Below are 20382 nucleotides of genomic sequence, written 5' to 3'. Positions count from 1 at the left end.
TCAGGATCTGGGATAGAGTAAAACACTTGTACATGGATACGGGTTAATTCTTGAGATAAAGCAGTCACATAATCAGTTGATACATCATATTGTAGTTGCAACTGTTGTGGAAAATAACAACCCAGTCTGAGGGCTGAACCAAACAATATCTCATAGAGTGAAAAACCATGATTTCCCCTTGGAGTGTACCTGACACTGAACAGGGCAAAGGGTAGGCTGTCTGGTCAACTCATTCCTGTTTCCTGAGACATTTTCAGCATCCTGGACTTTATTGTGCCATTTAGTATTTCCACCCTCCCACCACTCTGAGGGTGGTATGGGGTGTGAAAGGCTAGTGTGACCCCTAAGGCTGTCCATATCTCTTTGGTTACTGAGGCCGTGAAAGCCGGCCCCTGATCACTCTCTATAACCTCTGGGACACCATATCTGCACACTATTTCGGACAAGAGTCTTTTGCGGTAGTCTTGGCGGTCATGTTGGCCACAGGATAGGCTTCCGGTCATCCGGAAAACATGCAACTGACCGTTAAAGCGTAGTCATATCAGCCGCTTCTTGGCATGTGGATGTGGTCGATCTGTATCCGCTAGAAAGGGGGATTGGGCCTTCGCCAAGTGTTTCAAGGGTACCTTTTCTGTTCTTCCAGGATTGCATTTGGCACAGATAGCACATGATCTGCAGAAGTTGTTGGGGGGGGTTGCCTGGGGCTAGGTAGTATTTGTTGATTAAGGCATTCATCAGAGTTTTCGACAGATGAGAGGCACCATGGGCCCATTGTACCACTGCAGGGAACATTGTCCGCGGTAGGCACGGTCTCTTGTTTAACTCCACGATTCCTTCAACTTCTGTGGCTCCTTTCTTGATCCACACATCCTTTTCTTCTTTGTCAGCTGCCTCCTGTTGTTCCTTGAGGTAAGTTCTGCTCACAGGAGGGTTTTGCAGAGTCATAACTGTTTGCGCTGTCTCTTCGAGATCATCTATTGGATCGTCTAGGATGGGTGCTGCATTCACTCTGCTGACCACTTCTCGCGTCCCATCTGCTGCTTGCTTTGCGGCAGTATCTGCCAGGTGATTGCCTCGTGCTTCTCCGGAAACTATCTTGCCGTGCGCTTTTACTTTAAGTATGGCTACTTGTGTTGGGAGAAGTAAGGCATCCATCAAGTTCTTGATAGCTGTGCTGTGTTTCACAGGTGTTCCTGCAGCTGTCAGGAACCCTCTGATTTTCCAGATGATCCCAAAATCGCAGGCCACTCCCAGAGCATACCTTGAGTCTGTGTAAATGTTGGCTCGCTTGCCTTCGGACAATTTGCATGCCATAGTTAGAGCTTGCAGTTCTGCTTCCTGGGCAGACATAGAGGGGGGGTAACGCTGAGGCCTGGAGAACTGTGTCTTCAGTAGTGACTGCATATCCTGTGTGGTACCGTCCAGCCTCATCTGCATATCTGGGACCATCCACAAAAATTGTCAGGTCAGGGTTCTCAAGGGCTGTTTCACTGACTGTCGGCAGATGAGATGTCTCCATCTTCATCACTTCAAAGCAATCATGAGCAGTTTGGTGAGGATCAGCTTACAAAAAGGTTCCCCCCTCGAGAATGGGAAGCAGAGTGGATGGGTTTAGAGTATTACATCGAAGGATGGTAATCTTGTCGGGGAGAAGCAAGGCACACTGAATTCTGAGGTGCGCCTGTGAAGACAGGTGTCTGGGCTGGGTCTGGTTCAGTATGGCAGTGATGTCATGTGGGGCGAAGAGGGTTAAGGGATGGCCCAGAACGAGGTATGCAGTCTTGTCTAGGAGAATTTGGGCCGCAAAAACAGCTCTGAGGCAGGAGGGTCCCCCCCTCGCCTCTGAGTCCAATTGGCCAGAGTAGTACCCAATGGGTCTGAGTCTACTGCCATGGTTTTGGGTTTAGAACTCCTGTGGCATGTCCTTGTCTCTCTGAGATAAACAGTTTGAAAGTCTTTCCATAGTCAGGTAGGCCCGAAGCGGGAGCCATCAAAATTATTTTCTTCAGAATTTCAAAGTTGTTCACAGCTTCTGGTGAAAGCAGGAAGGGGTCGGATTTCAAAGCTTCGTAGAGCGGTTGCATCAAAAGGGAGGCTTCTGGGATCCAAGCACGGCAGTAGGAGATTAGTCCTAGGAAAGCGTGGAGCGGCTTCTGTCCTTGAGGCAGGGGGGTGGCCTTGATTGTAGCAACCCTTTCTTCAGTGAGGTGTCAGGTGCCTTGGGAGATGCAATGACCTAGGAAAATCACTTTCTCTCTACACCACTGGACTTTTTGCTTTGAAGCCTTACAATCTTGTTCAGCCAGGTAGTGGAGGAGGCTCTCTGAAAATATGGAGGCATCACCGAAGGTATTCACACACAGCAAGAGGTCATCAACATACTGGAGGAGGACAATGTCCGGGTGGAGTTTCATCCACGTGTCCAGGATGAGTCCCATTGCTTTGGCAAACTGGGTAGGAGAGTTCTGTGCACCTTGGGGCATAACAGTCCAGGTGTAACAGAGGCGTGGCATTGGTCTTGGTGGGCGGTCCAAATATGGTGTACCAGAGGCCATCATGAGAGGAGTAATTCTTTTACTACCCTGTGCTGATTTGTTTCTAAACCCTTTGCCACCAACAACAACTTATCACTTTTAATTGTCATTGTTTTGTACTCTGGTGGTGCTAGAAGCAGACCATTTCGGATTGGTTCCCTAAGACCTGAGACAAAGGCAGCAGTCAGCATCTGCACGTGTGCTTTGATCTGCTTGCTGAACCCCAGGTCATTGAACACTTGTGTAATTCTGGTATGAAATTTCCTCCTCAATCCATCCTTCTTAATGGCATCTTCTCCCTCCCGTTCTAACACCAAATCACGGCCCTCTGTGGACCTAATCAGTTTATTTCCCATCCTTCACAATTCTCAAGTTAAATGAAAGATAGGAAGGGATTGAGAGAGAGAGAGAGAGAGAGAGAGAGAGAGATAAAATTAGAGACTTGAAGTTGATATAGAGAATGAGGAAGTAAGAGATCTTTAGTAATAAGTCACTTAGTGAAGGCAGACACAGAGAGAGAGAGAACAGATGATAATCCCTTGTAAGACAGTTATTGAGGGAACATACAATGAAAATCAACAATCATTATTCAATGGGCCTTTCTAAACATTCCTAACACGTCCCAGTGCAACACCCAAATTCCTCACTCTATCTTTCTCTGCCTCCTCATAGTTTTCTGGTTGCTGAGGTTGTAGGGGACACCTTTTGCTCCCCTGTCCTCTTATTCTAGCCTCAGCCTCAATAACTGCCAATGTCTTGCCGAGTAAAAATGTCACTGGATAATGCACATTTAGTCCTCATTAATACCGAACAACAATCCACAAATACACTTAGGACATACATGACATCACCACAATCAATGTGGCAACCAAGGTGAAATATGGGATTGATTATCCTCACGGCATCCCCACGCCCTCGCCTCGGGCGTATGTGATGCCCCCTCTTGGTACAATTCCCGTACTCTTTGTACAATTCCCGTACTCTTCTTAGTACAATTATTTATTCCCCCAAGAGGAGTTTAACCACGTCACCTCCATCTGTGAATATATTCAATCCCTCCTTCCCAAAAAGGTGGTTCCCACAAGACAAACAGGCAAACAAACAAACTCCAACAAAACAAAACACTCCGAATACAGGTGGGCCAGAAACAATTGCAGGTTCATATAAATGGACTTGAGAGAAGATATATACCTGTCTTTTAGGCCTCAGGAAGCCGATTTTAAGACAGAAATTAACCAGATACGGATGTGGACTAAACGGTAGACAAATTATTAAGGAAAATGTCTTACCATTTTATCCAGAGTTGATCAGGCTCCGGTCCGTCCGTATTTGGTATTATTTCGGTCTCTTTCCGCTTCGGCTGTCCCTTGGACCGACTCTCGAGCCTCACGTTGGGCGCCAGCTGTTTTGGATCCGAACTAGAAAAGCTTGGTAGCTTGTTTCTGTCCCCCTGTCCAAATTAATCCTTAATATAAAAGTGTGCACACTCTTGAGGTCAGACACTGACACATAGTTCAGTATATAGATACTTCTTCTTTTTATTTCCTGAACTCTGGCTGATATACCATAAGCCGGATATCTTACTATCAAATCAAAAATTAGATGAAAGACAGTGTGTACAAACCACAAATTATACATATTCATTATTGTGACGGAGTATAAGCTTTTTAGCTGGGTTATGTCTAAAAAAGGGAAACATTTTCAGCCCCTTCTTCCTCTTGGGTGTAGTCTCATGTTGCCGAAAACAGGCACAATCTTTTTTTTTGGACGTTGCTCTTAACACTTGCAGTTTTGTTCCACATGAAGGGAGAAGCTGGCACACATCTTAATTATGATTCAATGAGTATGATTAAGGTTGATAACTGATAATGAAAGATAAGCACTTATATCTATAAGAGTACCAGAAATAGGCATTTCACTTATAACACTCATGATCACATCCATTACATCACCACAAAGGGACCAACCACCTTATTACCAGGGGCCACAGTGAGTAACTGAAGCAAGTACCATAGCAGCATTCTCACCGGATGGGCACGGTGGAGAATCAGGAAACTTAAGGTGGTGATCAAGTCAGGGACCCAACCAGCAGAGGTGAGGCTTGCAGATCAGTCTCGTGTGTCAAGCCAGGGACTGTGCCAGTCAGCAGGGGGGAAGCTTGAGAAGTATCTGGAGTGCCAAGCTAGGGATCCAGCAGGAAAGCATGGGTGACGCTTGAGGGAGATACCACCACAAAGATTGGAGGAGCTCAAGGGATTTAGAGTCAGTGAATCAGAGGGTCTAGTGAGAGACTGGGAGCTCAGTGTTGAAGAACTGCAAGAGGCAGTTGTAGTGAAGCTGAATGAACTGTTATGTTTGAGTTAGGAACTGTTAAAGACTGTTGCCATAGGAGACAGCATCCCTGCATGTGCAGATGTGGCACCTTTCTGGAGCCATTCCCTGTACAACTGTCCTCCTATTGAAGTCTTGGAGTCTGCCAATTGAATATACAACTACTTAAGGGTGTCCTGGCCCTAACCCTCTTTCCCCCAAAAATACAAAAAGGACTGTTAAGAGAAATAAAACCTCTTTTACATCCAAAAAGTATCTGACGCCCAATGACTTTCACCATCTTTGCAGCCACTATGCCTCACAACCCACTACATAAGAAGGATGTCGGCTATCTCTGGCCTGAAAAGTTTTCATTAGACTGGACAAGGCCAGAGATTTTGCTACATGTATGTTTGTGTGAATAGGTAATTTTTTACATGTATTTCTATCAAAAAGGGTCTGTGAAGGTCCTCTTTATGGGGACATCGGAAGGTAATTATACTGAGGTATGTTTTTTTGTGCCCACATTATGGCTGTTAGATTTATTTTAGAGCTCCACTTAATCCTTTCATTAAAAGCACTGCATGACCAAGAAATAGGATTCCCCATGATAGGTTTATTTTTCTAAAGAGGACAAGAGAGCCACCATAGAAAAATGTTGGCATTCATGGTTCTCTCAATGAACTGTACCTCCCCAGTGCTGGCAGCACTCATACAGCCACAGATCATGACACTCTCACCACCATGCTTGACTGTAGGCAAGATACACTTGTCTTTGTACTCCTCCCCTGGTTGCTGCCACACATGTGTGACACCATCTGAACCTAATAAGTTTATCTTAGCCCCTGTACACACGGTCAGAGATTTCCACAACCAAATCCGTCGGATTTTTCCCGTCGGATTTTGTCCGTCGGATCTTGTCTGAAACTGTTGCACACACACGGTCGGACAAAGTTGGCGAAAAATCCAATCTTTCAGAATGTGATGACGTAATTTCGTTACGATGGGACTACATTCAGGCTAGTAGCCAATAGCTTTGATGTAGGAATTTGATCTGAGCATGCGTGGCACTTGGTCCGATTAAAATTCTCTACACATGATCGGAGTATGTCCGATCGGCCCAGTTGGTCGGGAAATATTTCCAACATGTTGGAAAATTGGGTCCAACAGATATTTCGACGGAATCAGTCCGATGCATACCACACACAGTCGGATTATCCGACGACACGGTCCGATGTGACACATTCCGACGGATTCTCCGACCGTGTGTACAAGGGCTTAGTCTCATCAGACCACAGGACATGATTCTAGTAATCCAGTCTTCAGCAAACTGTTTGCGGGCTTTCTTGTGCATAATATACAATCCAAGGAACACTGCGCTGCCTGGAAACTTCGAATAAATGAAATCAAGCAGCTAACACAACAAACAGATATATTTGTTTCAAAAAGGTAAATTAGTATATAAAGTGTAGCACTAAATATTATAGTCTGGCTAAAGAGTGCCAAGACCACCTTACATTTTTTTTTTATAATAAATCTAGTGACATGTATTAGAGTAGTATCAAATATGAAAGATGCAAAAAATAATAAAATTCTATCGAATTTGAAAGATACAAAAGATGTTACCAGTGCAAAAAATATCATCTCACAAATATGAACATAGAATAGGCTAGTAGCGAACTTGCACAAAAAACAAATTATTACAACGTAAATGGCTATAAAACAAATAGTGCAAACAGTCTTTAAGTGAAAAAGTCCATCATGCAGAGATCCCACATGATTTAATCGAAAGTTTGGGCGTTCCTCAAGGCACCAAATAGTATATGTTGACACGCAAACACTAATGTACAATGAACAATACCACCACCTGTAAAGATATGAGCTTACCAGATAGCTCAGACCCAAAAGAACCTACATTCTATGAGTAAAAAGAGCTATAAAGTGTCAGCTGACAACGTAGGATGCGATTTCTGGAACTGCGTCCCAAGACTTTTAGAAAAGGTCCGTCTCCACACAAGAGTATATTTTATCAAGTTTCAACTGGAAATTGGAAAAGGATAGAGAAGACCATATAGCGTAATTCCATATGACAATGGAAATTTTATTAAAAAGTAACACACTTACATTTTAAAAGTGTTTCAAGCGCTTGTAAAAAAAATGGTGGTCTTGGCACACTTTAGCCAGACTATCATATTTAGTGCTACACTTTATGTACTAATTTCTTGTGCATAATCTTTAGAAGAGGCTTCCTTCTGGGATGGCAATTTGATGCAGTGTGTGGTGTATGGTCTGAGCACTGACAGGCTGAACCCCCACCCCCTCAACCTCTGAAGCAATGCTGGCAGCACTGATAATTCTATTTCCCAAAGACAACCTCTGGATATGACGCTGAGCATGTGCACTCAACTTCTTTGGTCAACCATGGCGAGGTCTGTTCTGAGTGGAACCTGTCCTGTAAAACCCCTGTATGGTCTTGGCCACCGTGCTGCAGCTCAGTTTCAGGGTCTTGGCAATCTTATTTTAACCTAGGCTATCTTTATGTAGTGCAACGATTCTTTTTTTCAGATCCTCAGAGAGTCCTTTGTCATGAAGTGCCATGTTGAACTTCCAGTGACCAGTATGAGAAAGTGAAAGCAATAGCACCAAATTTAACATACCTGCTCCCATTCATACCTGAGACCTTGTAACACTAACAAGTCACATGACACCGGGGAGGGAGAATGGCTAATTGGGCCCAAATTGGATATTTTCACTTAGGGGTGTGCTCACTTTTTTTGCCAGCAGTTTAGACATCAATGGTTGTGTGTTGAGCTATTTTGAGGGGACATAAAATTTGCACTATACAAGCTGTACACTCACTACTTTTTATACAAGCTGTACACTCACTACTTTACATTGCAGCAAACTGTCATTGCTTCAGTGTTGTCATATGAAAATATATAATAAAATATTTACAAAAATGTGAGTGGTGTACTCACTTTTGTGAGATACTGTAAGTATGCATATGCCGTACTTGGCCGATTCCTATGAAAGCAGATAATCAATGTATTAAAAAAAAAAAAATATGTGCACTGTGCTTCTGAAATAATCAGTGAATAATCTCTATGTGCTGCTACTTTACATAAATACAATCAAATAAGGAGGTGAAATAATAAATCATACAACAAACATTCCACAGTAGCGCAAAACTATGTGCATAGAAGAAATATAAATGTGCAAAAGTCCATATAGCAATAAAGTCCAAACAAATGTGATAAAGATGGTGCATTAACAAAAAAATATATGTACATTGTAAATCCTCCACCACAGTGTTAGTGCAAGCTCTACTCCATTAAGAATAATGCTCACCACTCTTGTGACTGGCTAATAGCACTTGTTCTGATCTAAAGCCATTCAGACTCTCCAAACTCCATCCAGATATTAGGAACAATCTCCACATGTGTGGAAAGAATCAAGACAAGGCCTCTGATAGTGTAAAACCCTAAGGTACCCGCTTTTAAAAGTAATGCACTCTTATTGTGCTTAAGCTATAATCAGCTTGCTTTATTCCCCCAACCACGACTGTGAATACATCGCTTAAAATCTAGTCGAGTTCCAAATTTCCTTATCGCCCTCTGAAATGCTATAAAAACTTTTTTTTACCTATAACAATCCTTCAGCATTTCATTCCTGATATTGAGCTACATACATGGCAATCCAAGAGCATTACCCTCTTAACTGGTCTCTATGCGAATATTACCCTCCGCACATTCAAGAGCATATTTTCTCAATACCATTTGTCATTTTCGGACTACTTTTCCTACCTACGGTTTAGTTCCTTACTGCATAAACACCCATTATCCCTGCAGATAGAGATGCTGATCTCAATTTACCATTTCCTTCAAGACCCCTCCTGTAACCTGAGAAGATACTCATTGTTTTACAATCTACTGAATGATACTACCATTTTTACTAAAACGAATACCATGTACAAATGGGTAGGGGACCTAGGGTTCACCTTCTCTGAGGCAGTTTGGGAAAAGGCCTTCTCTATAACATACACTTCCTCACACTGCATGTACCATTAAGGGCTGTTTAAAAAAACTGCCCACCGATGGTACCCTCCCCCCTACAAACTCTTGAAATTGTACTCTTCTCAGGAAGCCCTTAGTTGGAGAAAGTGTGGGAAGTGGGTTCTCTGTACAATGTACAATGGCTTTGCAAATCCCCCAGATCCTTTTGGAATAAAATGTTCTCTATAGCATCGGAAATGTTAGGATCTCATATACCCCCTGATACTTTCCTAGTTTTACTCCACATCGGCACCCCCTGGTTCAGTTTGCACCAGGGCATGCGAACAGGCAAAAAATGTGTGCGAACATAAAGTCTATGGGACACGAATGTGAAAAATCAAAAGTGTTAAAGCGACGTTCCACCCAAAAATAGAATTTCTGCTTTAAGGCAATGTCATTTTTGTTGGGGGGAAGCGGACAGCCTCCTTTTAGTGGGCTTCAGCTCCCACTTCCACCCAGGGAATCATGGTGCCAGAAGTAACTTCACGTCTCCCCCCTCCCTCTCGGCAATCACCTGGGACATGTCACAGGTCCAAGATGATTGTTCAACCAGTCACAGCACGCAGTACAGCTTGCACAGTGCGTGCCCACAGTGACAATGCCGGTGCCTCAGAGAGCAGGGGAGATGAGCGGGGCTTTGTGCCCCTGCATTGCTGGACCCTGGGACAGGTAAATGTCAGATTATTAAAAGTCAGCATCTGCAGTATTTGTAGCTGCTGACTTTTAATTTTTTTTTTGTTGTTGTTGGAACTCCGCTTTAATTTTAAATGTCTATATGCAAGTTATTGCCATGAAAAGTGTTTGGGGAACTGCTCACTGTGCAGGCCCCCTCCTCAAGTATTACCTCTATAAGATAATGTCTGGTTCTGTTCTGCTTTCCCAGCAATTCGAGGGGAATCCAGTTCAATGTAGAGAGTTTCTCACTCAGGTTGAGATATACTTTGAGATGCTTCCCCAGGCATTTCCCACTGACAGAAGCAAAATAGGCTTTGTGATATCTTGTGATATCTGAGAGAGCCTTGGCCTAGACAAACCCTCTATGGGAGACTCAAAAACCTGTCGTCCTGAGTCACCCAGAGTTTGTGGCTTCCTTTAAAAGGGTATTTGACGTTCCTGCATGCTCCACTTCTGCTGCCAAAAGCCTCATGTCCATCAAATAGGGTACAAGAACTGTTACCGATTATGCCTTTGACTTCCGTACTCTGGCAGCAGAGGTTGCTTGGAACAATGAGGCCCTTGTGCCTGCTTTTTCTCATGGTCTCTCAGATAACATCAAAGATGAGATAGCAGCCTGAAACATACCCACTGAGTTGGAGAAGTTGATCATGTTTACCATTGTTATTGAGTTCAGACTCCGAGAGAGGCCTTCCTTTAAAGAATGCTTGCAGGAGCCTCCTGTACATTTGGCTCCTAGCTTTGTAGTCCCAACCTTGCCTTCCTCAGCTCCCATACCCCCTCGTACGAGTACATACAGGATTATGATTTGTACACAGCTACATTGACTTCATTTTTGTTTCAATTTTCCTGTTCTATTTTTAACAAAAATGTTTTGACAATAAAATACATACATTTTTTACATTTATTTTTAAAAAGGTGCCCTTTAAGAAGGCTCTTCCGTGCTTCACACACCAACCATATGAATTCCACAACATTGGGATTGCTTACTTCATTTCACCTGCAAATATATAAATATCCTGTTTTTCTTTTTCATCTAGCACATGCATTTATCAATTTATTGATTTACAGCTCTAGCTGCAGCTGTTTATATAAAGAAGCTTTGCTTGATAATGAGGATACTGCCTGTTCAGGGTTAATGAAAATAAATCATTCCTCACAGATATTCATGACAATAGCAGTTTAGTGCAGGAATTTTCCAGTAAGGATCTTTTACTGTATTTACTATGTATAGAGAATATATTGTTAAAACTAAAGTAACACCTTCATTCCTAAATATTTAGCTTTTTTTTTATCATTATTCTATAGAATCCCATCTTTTTAAGACTGTCTATTAAATTATGTGTTAACATATTCATTAAGTTTTTATATAGAGTAAGCTTTAAATGTTAATGTCATTTTAGGAGTCATTTTTTATATTTTTGAATCAAATCCGCAGCTTTTGTAAAAAAAATACCTGGAGACCCAGTCTTTTATCTGGCACCTGTCTCTTGTTATAGAATGACAATGTTCTGTCCTTTTCTCCCAATGTGCTCCTGTGATGTCAGCCTGCCATGAGGGCATTTTCAGATAGAGACTGCTAGTGCCCTTTCTAACATGCACATGACTCAGACATGGTTTTATCCCACTTAGAAATTCCATACAACTATTGCTGAAGTGCATGTAAGCAGTGGCTGTAAAGAGGTTGCTATAAGATCAATAGCACTGAAATGCAACTAAGGATGAAAAAAGGTGAAAATAAGTATTTTATTTCACAGTGGCAAATGTAAGAGCTTAAGAGCTGAAGCAACAAGACATAATTCAGTTAGGTTTTACATATCATGGTCACAGTTACTTTGTCAGTTTACTCAATGTCCTGACAAATGTCCATTTGGCACAACACCAGTTGTTTGGTCTATATGTACTTACTGACATAAGACATTGATCTCTTGATCCATTCAGTTCTGAGCTTGGGGTAAATAGCAGTTGGTTTTGCTGAAAAAGAATAGTTTTTCTACTAAAATAGCTCTTTCCCCCTCCTCACTCTATAGTCAATTAAGTGCAAGCTCAGAAGATGCTTTTGTGAAAACATTGAGTTTTTCTGATGACTGTTGATGGTCATCTATTGTTCATGAGCTTTGGTATTATTGTTCTGATGTCCTCTTTTGTGCAAAATGCCTTTCATGAAGCTTTTCTAAGCATGGAAACCACATTAGCTACTTACTTGGGTTCATTGCTAGAACTTACAGGTTATTCATTACAATTTGTTAGCAGCTTTGATTGGCATTGACTTCCTTTAATGCTTTACAAGTAAAGAACCAGACAGGTTTATTTATGACCTACAGTTATCAGAACGCGCACACTTTTTTTTGTGATTTTCATTGCTTAGAAACACAGTTAAAAGGCTGCAATTGGATTTCCATTGTACATTTGTAGTTTTTTTGCTGCATATAGAGGATGATATCTGAGTCTAATTTAAAACGGTTTACAACCTAATAAAGGGAACTACCAATGACTCATATCCATCTTTTTATGCAAATATTTAAAAAACCTTTGCCACCTCCAAAGCCTGGTGCAGAAATAACAAATATTACTGTACTCTTACAATACAACATTACACCCATTCATTGCCACCCTCCTTCGTCTGGGGGATATTAATGTAGCGGTACCCCCGTAGAGGCTTCAGAATGTATTAATTCCACCTGTCACCCTGCCCAGCCTAGCATTCACATTCAGTCCGCTCCCTAATGCCTCTCCCAGCTCTCCCAAACTGTACCTGCCACTCATCTATACCTGATGAATCCCTCCTGAAGACTTGCTTGGCAGTGTTGCCTGCTGTTCTCTCCTGTTTCTGTTCAGGACACCCCTTGGGTAGTGTGGGGTTCCTTCACAGTTCCAAGCCCCTGGCCCAATGTTACCCCCCCAACTGGAGGGGCTCCCTTAAAGTCCCCGGCAGCCTAACACTCTATCTCCAGTTCTTCCACCCAAATAACTTCTCCCAGCGGGTTGAATCTAGGTATTTAATGAGGCCTGCCCCCTGCCAATCCCGGTTGGGTATTGGTCAGGGCTTTTTAGAACACCCCAGACAGCTCCACCTCTCTTCCCCACCTTGCTTCTAGAATCCTCTAGAAGCAGAAGGGAGGCACCGAAAGATAAATTTACCTGCACTGGCAAAAATCTTAACTCTAGCACCTACCTAATTAGAGGGTGCTACATTAAAACACTATATATTATGGTGTGCACTATATTTAATCTAACTTTATATTAATGACTGGTAATAATCTCCAAATGGTCTATATATTTGCATTTAGAGATAGTTCTGAGTAGGGGTGAGCTAAGGTTCAAGTCAAACTCAGTTTGGAACAAACCCATGGGAAATAGTCAAAGAACAGTGGGATGCCTTCCAAATAAGCTGTGGCAGCAGAATTCTTTGCCCCACGGCTGCACATGACAAGGGGAAAGCATTTTGGTGACATTATTCACTAAATATACCCACATGGCCATATGTGGATATTGGCCATATTAGATCAGTGATGTTCCCAGCTTCTGTTAGGTGCTGCAATTGGCTGGGGAATTCCATGGCAGCAGCTGATTGGAGCAGCATCCTGCTGCCACATGACATTTTTAGCATATCTTTAGTTAAGAATCTGTGGTAGTCTTGATTATTAAGTTGAAAGTCTTTTTGAAATAAACTTCATTACTTTGGAGTGACTCTGGATCCAATCACTGGGCTTGGTAGCTCATCTGAGTTTTATTATTTTCCTACCTGATATCTCAACATATTAATACATTCTCAAAAATAAATACAGTGAGCGCTAAGTAATATCCAGCCGCTCACAATAAGAGATGATGATAACTCGATTGTTAACAATAATAATAATACAAAATACAAAGTAGAACAGAGCTCAAACAATGCTATAAAAATATATATATAAGTATGTAAATGTATCACCATATGCATAAAACAAATTCATATGCAATAGTGCAAAAAAATTGTTAAAGTGCCAAAAACAGTGCAATAATGTAGACAATTATGTAAACAATTAAACTATAGCACAACTAGTAAGATGCAAAAGGTGCAAAACATGGATATAAAATTCATGTAGTATAGTGTTCAAATAAGGATGCTTTCAGTATCAATAACACTGGTGAGTGTTAATGAGTATGATAACTAATGTACTTGCTTGCTCTGGTGAGTGCATTGTGGTGGTGGAGTCAGTGCACTGAATGATACACATGTGGCTTCTTCATCTGGACTACATGAACTTTATATGTATTTTTTGTATATTTTCCACCTTACTGTTTGTGTTATATTAGTATTTAGTACATTAGATATCATACTAATTTTTAATACGGAGTGGTTTATCTGTTTCAGCTACCAACACATTAACAGTTCAGACTGCTTAAAAAAATGCAGATGTAAAAGAAACATCTTGACTCCTTAGAGAGCTTAAGAATATGCATTAGATCCAGCAGTGTTTAGGTCAGTCTCTTGATGTCCTTTCTCTTCTCCACTAGTGTCATCAGTCTTTACTTCTGTGTAGAGCGCTGGGTGGGGGGCCTTTTAATGTAGTGATACTGAAATTTCAGAATGTCATAATTGTACTTCAAAGGGGGTGTGTCCACAACAGCCTAGGTTTATGGTAATTGGGTGGAATGGTGATGGGCATCATTTAACCCAGACAAGGACCAGCACTGGTCCTCTAGAGTCTGAGGGGGAACTGATCTACAGGTGAGGTGAGTATTTTTAACAGAAGCTGCCTTTATTTTAATTTTAACACATGCTGGGCACTTTCTTTTTACATATTTAAAAAATGTAGACTTGATCTTTTAGGTAAATATAAACACAATTTAGTTAAGTTATTGAGTTATGCTAAACCGTACATCAGACCTAAAAGAGGGAGAGTTGTGGAGGAAAGAGGTACAGAAAGATTTGGATGTAAAAGAAGGTCATAGAAAAATTCTGTATATTTTCTTTGGAGATGTAATACTGAAGAAGTTGAATTGCTGCTTTTGAGAAGTTGGTTTATCTTTCTGTTTGACCTCAATCAATGTTAAAAAGTTGTCAGGACTATATTAAATGAAGCAATCATTTTAGATGTTATCCGTTCTTTACAATGATTAATTTAGCTGGCATTTTACGACTACTGTTCTATGAAATCTTTTTCTTTAACACCTTCCCTGACTGTGCAATTATACAGATCATATACTGTAGAGAAGACAAAGGGGCCTTTTTTTAGGAATTAAAGCATTTAATATGGCGATGAATATATTTTATGCCCTGTCAAGATATGTAACATTTTGTCTTTGGTAATATTAGAGATATACGGCTGCAGTTTAGCCTTTGAGATCCCTAATTCACTCTGTAACGGGTGACTTGTTAGAACAATTTACTGTACTGTACAAGACAGGTGTATCTTCAAACTTTCCTTTTCAAAGAATAATCAGGAGGTTAAATCTCAACAGATTCATGTCCTAAAAGTTTTATGTACTTTATTCCAATACATTTAGGATTATAAAACATTGGCCAGTGGCATTAACAGTCAACACTGCTTCTGGAAAAACCAAGATGCTTATTAGTTAGTAACTCTGTTTTTGTAAACCAATGAAAAGGACATTTGTTTCAATACCATCACAATAGGAAGCATTGACTGTAGTGGAGAGCTTTCACAGATTAGTCTCAGTGCTGCATGAAGTCTAGCAGTCCTTTGTTTTAAAATATCACTTCCAATCAGAATTGATATACAGCTTTGTGGGAAAGGATGCAGGGACAAATTACTTGAACTGGAGTCTTTAAGGGGTATAAGAAGGTAGGTTGGGTGGGAGGGTGGTACATCAAGGTACAAAAATCATATGACCGTTTCTCACCATATTCCAAAAACATAAGAATCACAATGACGTTTGTGTCTGTAACTGTTAGTTTAAAGAGGAAGTAAACTTCCTCTGCTGAGATTTACCTATAGGTAAGCCTATAATAATAATGTATCTTTAGATTGTGTGCCTTTTGGCAGGAATGGGGTGACATTACCTTTATTATAACAATAAAAAAAGTTATATTTTTTTTCTAGCCTTGGATATGTTGTTGCTAGGTCCCAGTTTGTCTATGTGGGATTTATGTTTCATTAATGATGATCTTTTCCCCCCAGGTAGTACATAACGTCAACTTTTAATGATTGCGTTAATTTAGATATGCAGTCAGGACTATGGCTGTTTTGTATTTTGGGGACTAGTGGAGGGCTGTATATTTTGAACTCCTCTGGCTGCTTGTAGGATTGTTTTTTCCTGTTTGGGATCCTCCCTTGCCTCTGTGCTTGGTCATGGCCTTCCTTTTATGGGCTGGTCTATCTGCTCTATGAGGTTTGTTCTTGATAGTGTCCATGGTGATGTGCCTCAGGTTCATTTTTGATGTTATGTTTGGGAAGTTGCCACCCACTTGCTGGTGGGTGGGTGTGTGTAACCATGCTGGAATGCACATCTAGGCATGGCGGGTGGCCATGATGGATTTGACATAATTTCCGCCTATGACGTGGTTGGACATTATGTCCGCCCTTCTCCATGTCCATATGGAGGTGTCACAGCTGTTTGTACTGACTGCAAGGACGCGGTCAATAGGAGGATCACAGGCTATTGGATGCCGGTTGAGCGCTCCGCCTCCTATCTAGTCCCGAGTAGTCATGGGTATGGATAGATGATTGGCCAAATTGAGAGAGGGCCCACCCAGCTCCCCAGTGACCACCCCCTATTATCTTTATAATGGCCTGATCTGTGTGGGGATTTTTTGCTGTATCTGTGGGTCCTTTGGAGACCCAGACAACATCTTGTGGAACTGCAGATTGATTTTTTACATACAACATATGGCTGAATGAACACAGGATCCTGTTTATAGGATAATAACCATATCTTTGTTTAAGCAAGCAGAGGATTGGTCTTTGGGTGTAGTAGTGAGTTTAATTATGTGTACTCCTGCTTCTTATATCCCTTAGCATTGATACTGTTGGAACCTCGGCAATTCATAGATATTTGGGGCTATGTCTTGTCAGGATTATTGGGGTTAAAAATAGTTAATTTCTATAATTATGCATATGAAAATATATATATAATTCCATGAGCAACTCAGAGGCCATTTTGTGCTAAATTTGTGAATGGTAATGGGAGCTCATGATTTTAAACAAGGTTTCTTACAAGGAGATTTTTAGGGGCTTATCTTAGTTTCTTTCAGATCATAAATTCTGAAATTCTGTCAGCCAGATAGATAAGAGGGTGACCAAGAGGGCTAATGTTTATGTTATAATGAGACCAGGGTCTCGTGTTTCAAATGAACAATGAACAAACACATATATTTTTTTTCATTCTCATGACTGAGAGAAGGGGCTTATTCAAAAGCTATTTTATTAAACAAGTATTATTCACTATAAGCAATTGTATTAGAAATAATTCCTATTATATTATTATTATTACATTATAATAGGGCAAGTATATGCATACTTAATTGAAAAATCTCACTCATTTGGATTTATGTATTTTTATAATGTACCACATATATTCATTATATTATGTTTGTTATTATACATTGAAATATATTATTAAGAGATGGATAGCATATTTTTAACATTATGAATAGTTTTAAATGAATAGGCATTCTATGTGTGAAACTACGTATAAATCCATATATTTTCCAGCCAGACTACAAGTCTAGCAATCTGACATATAAATGATATATTATCATAGTTTATGGTGTTTTTTTTAAGCTAAAGTCAAAGGTTATTTGATGAGATTTTTAGCATGTTAAGAAACATTCCAAAATAATTTTAATACAATACTGCCTCCAGTTGATAATTATGTTAAAAGTCCAAAATGGCCTCCTAGATGATGGTTACATGGTAAATCACGTCATTAGTTACGTGTAAGGCAAATACACACCCACTTTCTAGGAGGAGATAAAGATTGGATACACATTGAGAGCAGAGAAAACAGATAAAGGATGGAAAGGTCTAGGAAGGGAAAGGTGTCTTTGGAATACACAGCTGATATCTCTCAAACAAAAGATTCTTGTATTTCTGGTAAAGTATAATTTTCTTCTGCCTATTAGTAATTTAATTATTTGAGAATACACGTAGCTAAATCATTAAATCTTTGTAGCATAATTGTTGGAAATATTTAATTTCTAACTGCAGTATGAGATCATTTGGTTCCAAATAAAGAGAAATACGCATTTGGTATATCTCAACAAAGCTGAGTTCAAGGTCTTATCAATGGTTTAGTTGTGATGTATGCTTAAACATATAATTCATCAGTGAATTATTTTTACCTTAAATATAAGTATACGTATATTGGTTAAATTACCAAGTTTACTAGGTCTGTTTGTTTGAGAGAGATCACGTGTTGATTTCATTACTTGTTTGTTTTCTTGGTCTGCAAAGCCACTGAGAAACTGTTAACCATTTACAAAGCAGTTAAGTTTTAAGACATTAGCGTTTTAAAACTAGAGCTTGTGGTTGTTGTCTCATCATCTGTATTACCCATATTATTGATATTTGAAATGATATTCCGTGTTTATCACCAGTTATGTTTTGATATTATTTTGCACTGATTTTTAGTACATAAATATATATATAAATATATAAATAAATATAAAAATATAACGTGTACCATTTAGGAGATATTTACATTACATGCAGCCAGTGACATCACTGTGCATGAGCTCTGAAGGAACTGCTAGGGGTGGCATTCCTGCTGAGCCCCATGCTGTGAACGACAGCTCCTGCACACATGAGTGATGTCATTGTGGCTCTGATCAATCACAGCGCCAGAGCCCGCGAACCTGGAAGAAACTTCAGTGGAAATATCAGCCCCCTCAGCTGTGTGCGGGTGCAACTGCAACAGCTTTGTTCTAAGGTATTTCATAATGAGCTAGTATGCGAAAAATGTAGAGGTCAACAAAATGCTTTAACTTTCTCACTAATTAGCCTAAGTTACCTTTGTGGTATAAATAAGTACATTTAATAAAGCAACTTGGATAGGTGACTTTTAGGATCTACCATGAATGGAATAGGGAAGGGTTAGAATCTCTGTTTTCATTGCTATCTCTGTCCACATAGGGAGGATCTCTCCATATTTCCACTTCTGGTGACAGTGGGTATAAATGATAGAAAGTGATGTGAAATTGCTCCAGTGGGGATAATAAAATGGTTCATTAATTTCTGCATCTATAAACATTGTGGACAATTTAAATTTTAATTTTAATTTTCAATGTTCACAGCACAAACACTTACATATGAGCTTTCTTATGGAAATCCGATTTTGTTAGGCAACAAGCTTGTCTCCATGAAGTTAACAATGTCCTTAAGAACCATTGACAGGTGGGGAGGATAAAAAACATGCTGCCCTTCTACACAGAACACACAGACAGGCATTATGCCTGTCTCTGTACACCAGCATATAGTGACTGTTAATTAACTCCAGTTTAGTTATATGTGAATTAGTGGTGATTATTTTTCAATTTGGTGTAGCCATAGTACCACTTTGTAAAAGTGGCATTAATAAGAGTTACCTGAATCTTTTGGAAGTTTTGTTAAAGCCATTAACCCCCCTAGCGGTAATCCCGAGTCTGGCTTGAGATCGCTTCGCTGGATGAAGGGAGGACACAGGGAGAGTTACTTACCTTAGAAAGAGTTTGGTCCAATACCCCAATGACACCCTAGCAGCATAGGTACCTCATCCCCCAATAATAGTATATGTAAAGAAATAAGGAATGGGACAGGGGGGATTTTTTAAACGGTACACATTGTAACAATATAATACGTACAATAAATTAAAAAATTAAAAAATTCATATTTATATAATATACATTAAAAAATATTTAGAATAATATACAAAAATTATACAAACAGTTGTATGCACATAATTAATTGACTGGAGGAATCCCACTGGTAGATCTTGATAGAATAATTGCACTTGTACCCAACATGTTTCGCACTGAGCATTGAACGATTCCAGTGAATAGAAAAATATATCTATATAAATCGATATATATAGATATATTTTTCTATTCACTGGAATCTTAAAATGTATACCTTTTAATAGGCATTGTTTTTTGTTTTGTCTAAATATGTTTTTTCTTTTTCTTTCAATATGAAATCTGTTGTTAGTTGCACGTTTCCCCTGAAGAAGCTCAGTGCGAAACATGTTGGGTACAAGTGCAATTATTCTATCAAGATCTACCAGTGGGATTCCTCCAGTCAATTAATTATGTGCATACAACTGTTTGTATAATTTTTGTATATTATTCTAAATATTTTTTAATGTATATTAAATAAATATGAATTTTTTTATTTTTTTATTTATTGTACGTATTATATTGTTACAATGTGTACCGTTTAAAAAATCCCCCCTGTCCCATTCCTTATTTCTTTACAGTTACTTACCTTGTCCCCTGGATCCAGCGATGTCCACCGCGCTGTGTGATCGAGCTGTCCCCTGCTCGATTCACAGTGTCGAATGCCGCCGAGCTCCGTTCCCTGCGACGTTAGGGTGCACGGGAGCGGAGAACGGCAGCAAATTCAAAAAAGTAAAAACACACAAAACACACACATCACTGTAATCTTACAGATTACAGTGCTGTATTAAAAAAATTACACACCCCCTTTGTCCCTAGTGGTCTGTGCAGTGCCCTGCATGCACTTTTATATTATAAATACTGTTTTTCTGCCTGGAATTTGGAGATTGTCCATACCAACCAAAACGTGTCCCTTTTTCAGTGTTTTAGGATTTAATTACATTATTGAATATTTTTTTATTATTCTTTATTATATTATAAACTTTATCATACCCGG

Source organism: Lithobates pipiens, unplaced genomic scaffold, assembly GCF_037356315.1.
Source record: "Lithobates pipiens isolate NorthernLeopardFrog02 unplaced genomic scaffold, aLitPip1_a1.2 Scaffold_16, whole genome shotgun sequence".
Lineage (NCBI taxonomy): Eukaryota > Metazoa > Chordata > Amphibia > Anura > Ranidae > Lithobates > Lithobates pipiens.
Note: the sequence above shows the minus strand (reverse complement) of the source record.